The sequence below is a fragment of the Gymnodraco acuticeps genome, unplaced genomic scaffold (assembly GCF_902827175.1).
Source record: "Gymnodraco acuticeps unplaced genomic scaffold, fGymAcu1.1, whole genome shotgun sequence".
NCBI lineage: Eukaryota > Metazoa > Chordata > Actinopteri > Perciformes > Bathydraconidae > Gymnodraco > Gymnodraco acuticeps.
Window position 1 is genome coordinate 2,468,529 of NW_022991451.1, and position 5,812 is coordinate 2,474,340.

Here is a 5,812-nt window from a genome sequence, read left to right on the forward strand (position 1 = left end):
CGGGGAAGGGGGTAGCAATAAAGATAACACCATTTTACACAACATAACCAGTGCTTGAATTGGAATGAAAAAGGTGCCAGTACTCTAAAATCAGCAACTTTTTCAAGTCAATTTTATATATACAGCCCACAAACAATAATTTGGCTACTATAATGCTGGTGGGTTTGTCTCTTTACTACTGTATATTTTAGAAAGGTTCACTGTACTTAACATTTTTTATGATAGGCAGCGGATATGGCTAAAGCTCAGTAAGGTCAATATTAACTGAAAATATAGCAATCATAGTCTAGATCTTCTGCTGAAGACACATGAAGCAGAGACCTTTCAGGTGAGAGCCCCTCTGGTGGTGTTCAACATTAATGACAAGGAAACAAAGCTCTGGTCAGAAGCATTTTTTATAAAAAGCTTTAACAAAATTAAGTATTTCTGTACATTTTGAATGCAATCTAACTTTCCGACTCAGAAAACGAAAAACGAAAAAGTGCCAAAAGTCTTCTCACATGGCTGAGCTGCTTTGCAATATACTTCACCACTGAAGAATACAAATATGTATAAAGTAAACTATGATGCAATCTAACTTTCCAACTCAGAAAAATGATAAAGAGCATGAACAAAGAACATGTAAAAACAAATGCAAAATTTGCACAATCTAAAATGAGAAACTGTAACTGCAAGTAACAAAGTCTGAGCCATGGTAAAGAGTTACATTGAACACCAAGCTGATCAGATAACTCCCTGGTTGGTCTGAAGTCCTTCTATCTCCAGGATCTGTACAAATCGGCACATTATGCCAAAAGTCTTCTCACTGGGTGAGCTGCTTTGCAATATACTTCACATTGTTAGAAAAGGCTCCAGAAGGCCTTGGGGACATCAGTATCAGGGGCTGGAGCTGGACAGGCTCTTTCATCAGCACTTCTCCTTCCCTTTGCCAGCCAGGACCTCACATACTGTTCCGGATTGAACTGTCCTAGTGATGGTCCATTACATTTAATGAAAACCAGGCTGGACAGTCGGCTGACCGAGAGAGCATTCCTTTTTGCAGTAAGGATATCGTTCATGCAGCTGAATGCCCGCTCACACTCACTAGTGGAGACAGCGATGGTTCGGACTGCTTTCAGTAGAGGCTCCATGGCAGCAGGTGTACGGGATGCCCTGGTTTCCTTGTATTCGCGAAAGCCCTGAACAGTCTCTCTTCTGTCCACTTTCAGCACTTCGCACAAACGTAGCACCTCTATGTCCCCATACTGTACGTCTAACTCCTCTTCAGGCCAACTTCCAGGATGGATAACTTTCATGTCCTGGATTAGCTGATTGTCCCGGGCCTCCCGGCCATGTAATGGGATTTCTCTTGTGCTGACATGAGAGGAGGTTGTGGAAGTCATTCTGTGTCTCAGATTCTCTACCATACTGCGGAAAAACTGACCTGCATGAATCTGTACAAGCCTGCCATTCTCACGCAGGGCAACACCCTTGAAGGACTTCTCAGCTAGAGCTGTATGAACTGTAGTCATGTGTGGGCCAGGCATGGTGACCATGGATTCAATAACTCGTATTTCTCGAGTTAAGAGCCTATCTGCTGTAGGCAGTGTCATCTCTCTTTTTTGGAGTTGCCGAGAGAGGTCGCTGAGCTCTGTGAGCGCATCGTACATCAGTCCCAGATTGCTGACAAACGTTGCAGATGTGAGCACATCATCCAGGCCCTTGTACTTTGCTCTGTCTCTGGAATCCCTGCTCGTGTCGTTTGCAGCATTTGTGAAGTGATCATGAAGCACTCGGTAGTTTTCCCAGACTGCTCTGATGCTCCTTTCACTTGAAGCCACCCAGCGGATGGACAAAACACGCCCTATCACCAGGAGACGCTGTCCGACTGCTTGCGCACACTGCGCTAACTGCCTCTGATTTTTGGGGGAGGCATGGAACAAGGAATAGAGTTTGTCAAAAAAGATCTGGAAATGATTGAGCCCTGAGACCTCCTTGACCACATCCCCAACTGCCAGCTCTAGACGATGATTGGAGCAGTGCCACACAAACAGGCTTGGGAATTTACTACACAACTGGGTAGCAACGCCTGTTCTCTTCCCTAGCATGACTGAAGCCCCATCACATGCAAAAGAAACGAAACACTGACCTAAAAAGTCCTCGTTAAAATCTCTTCCAAGACACTCCATTAACGCCTTTGTGATGTCATCAGCCGTTGTTCCATCCAACTCGATCAGCTCCCAAAAAAACGTTTCGGGCTCAGCATCAGCTAATGCTGAGCGTAGACACACAACAAGCACCGTTTTACCACTAATAGTGGTAGATTCATCGACCAAAACACAGAGTTTTCTTTGGTTTTCTGTAATGTCTTTTGCCATTTTTTTCTTCAGCTCATGAGCTATGTGGTCGATGATTTCGCCACAGGTTTTATTGGAGTGCAAAACCCTGCCCACGTTCAGCCCATTCAGTTTCTGTACATTCAAATCAATTGGCATGTCTGTGAATGGCCGGCTATGTTTGCCAATTTTATATGCCGTTCGAAAAACTCTGATAGTGGTGTCTAATTCAGATGTATGCATAGACTGCACTTGATGTTGAATAGTTTCACATGAAGCAGATGTAAGGATGTCAGCAGCTTTTACATGGGCTTGTGATTCTTTATGTTCTTTGATTTTTTTTCTCAGGCTAGCTTGTTGTTTGCCCTCGTCAACACCGACACTGCACACTCACCCCATTCAGTTGACAGTTTCAGTCCTTGTCCAGTGTGTATTCCCAAAGATTTGAGATCTCTGCATATCCGACATCCTAGCTTCTTATCTTTAAGAAGGAGCCATGCATTGGTCTTGCAAAAATATTGTACCTGGTCCGTTGTCCAGCAGTCAGGTGCATCGCTTTGCCCGGTGTTGGTGGTGGCAGTTGCGCCAGCAGTAGCTAACGTTAGAGGCTCTGGAGGAGGCGGCGGAGCTAGTGCTAATGCTAATGCACTAGAACTTGGAGCAGGAGGATCAACCAAAGAAAGCTCCCCATCAGACACAATTTCCAACACAGGCACAGCATTCTCTGTATTTGAAGTTTCTTCCGGCAACAACCGCTGTCTTTTTGCACTTTTATTAATCCACGCTAACATTTTAGAAATGCTAATTTGTGACGTGACTTGCTTTCCTTCTCTCGGGGGCGTGCCTGCTCTGTTCTATCACTCTACATAGCCACCCACTGGGTGGGAGTTGCACTGCATAAACACAACACACGTGCATCTAGGTATGTAAATTGTAAAGCATTAAAACATGGTTTTACTAACAGTTTTCAGTATGTTGTTACTTCGGCATTATTATTATTATTATTTTGAAACGTGTATTACTATTAAATCACGGTCAAATAGGTTAATTTTGACATAGTCGTTTCCACCACAGTATTTACATGGAGAAGATAAGCCCCGCCCCCTCTCCAGCACGTTCTGTTTGAATGACAGGAGTAAACAGCTGACAGCCGCTGTGAAACTCCAGCGGTTAGAGCGATGAGAATGTCCGTTCGGCACCTCATGACGCATCTACTGAGTACCGGGCAGCTGTATATATATATATATGGATGTATAATAAGAACGGCGGGAGAGTGTTGAGTACTGGCACGGTGCATGAGTACCGGAGTACCGCCAGCATGCCGGTACTGAGCAAGAAGTGCCGGTACTCCATGGGTCAGAACCAGAAGTGCCGGTACTGCGTACCGGTGAGTACCGGCCCAATTCCAGCACTGAACATAACAGAAATAATATCGATAGCAGCGTCCCTAGCAACCATCTTGGTAACAATGAAAACGTTGAATGGACACAATTTCCTGAAGTAATCTTCGTAATAACTAGCAAACTAAAGATCATGTACACCCACTGCACACATAATCTTACATAACAACTCATATTTCTCGCATGAAATGACATCAAAACGCATTTTAATGACCAAACTAACCTTAAAATAGGCATTTTACACCGAGAATAAAACGAAGGTCGGCCATGTTTTTTTTTCTGCAGGGAGAAATTTGAAGATCACGTGACATAGAAGCCAGCCATTGGAATGAATGGTGAACAAAAACGTAGGCATCTTACAATTTCAGAGGCGTTTTTGTAGATATACTACGTCCTACGTTGTGGACCAACGTAGTTATTACACGTTTTTTTGTGAGACTGGGTTGTCATGTCAACCACAACACAGATAAATACTGATAGAGATGTGTGTGTGTAGTTGTTGATACACTGCTGACAGAGGGAACTATAATACAGATTTAAGAAACATCAGTTTTTGAGCATGTCATAAGCATGTTTTGTCTTGACTATATTATAATAAAACAATATAGTATTTTTATTATTGAATTGATTATGATTATTAGTAGAAGTAGTTTATTTGCATTAATTATATTTTAATTTTTATGAGGCTAGTATTTGGCAGGAAATGCAGACATATTCACCTGTAAATGCATACTGAACGACATACATGCACATTTACCATTTACCTCACTGTATAAAAAAGTAACTGTTGATAATAATAATAATAAACAGGAATTATATTTGCAAACATGTTTTCACTCCTGTCGGTTGGGGGGGGGGGCCTCATCTCACAATGTCGCTTGGGGCCCCAAGTTGGCAAGGGGCGGCCCTGCCGCTACAGTTCAGAGGTAAATGGTATTTAATACCTTTAGTTACTTTACAGATCTGGATGAATGATGTGAAATATAATCAAGTGTTAAATCAGACTTTAGTTCCACCTGGAGTAAATCCACAAGCTACCCTGCAGTATACAAAGTAATTCAAACTAGCTGCACCTTTACCAGCTTTGAGAACACTTTAATGATCAATCATTATAGAACCCATTGACATCAGGACAGCAGAAAGCTTACACACCTTCCGGCGCAGACTGAAAACTCATCTCTTTTGACTCCACTTCGAGTGATAGAACTATTAACAAAGCACTTATATACTAATAAAGGACTGGCTTATCTAAAGCCAGTTGAGTAGCACTTGAAATGTTTTTGCTCTATGAAACCTGATGTACTTATATGATTCTGTTTTCTTCAAGTTTGTATTTTGTTGGTCGAACCCACTTATTGTAAGTCGCTTTGGATAAAAGCGTCAGCTAAATGCAATGTAATGTAATGTAATGTAAAACACATCATATATATTATTCTGAAATGGACCAATCTGCACAATGACTACTTTTACGGTCACTACTCTAACTATATTTTGATGAGAATACTTTTCTACTTTACAGGACTTTTACTGTAACAGAGTATTCCTACACTCTGATACTTCTACTCAAGTACAAGATCTGAGTACTTCTACTTTTATTCCAGTACAATATCTGAGTACTTCTACTTTTACTAAAGTACAAGATCTGTGTACTTCTACTTTTACTCAAGTACAATATCTGAGTACTTCTACTTTTTCTCTAGTAGGCCTACAATATCTGAGTACTTCTACTTTTAATCAAGTACAAGATCTGATTACTTCTACTTTTACTCAAGCACAAGATCTGAGTACTTCTACTTTTTCTCTAGTACAATATCTATTGGCTACTTATACAACCTCTGTTTATAGCCTATGAAAAAAACTATTAGAAAACGAAGACTAAAGCTAACGTTAGCAGATAGTGACAATGTATGCTAGTTAGCTAGCGCAACGATTCCTATTACAGGGTTGCCAACTTTGGGTACCTGGCTGGAGTGAGATGATATCATGGGTTTAATTACACATATGCGCACTAAATGACTGCCATCGTGTCAGTAGCGGGACCTTAGCATATATATATATATATATATATAGGATATATATATATATATATATATAGGA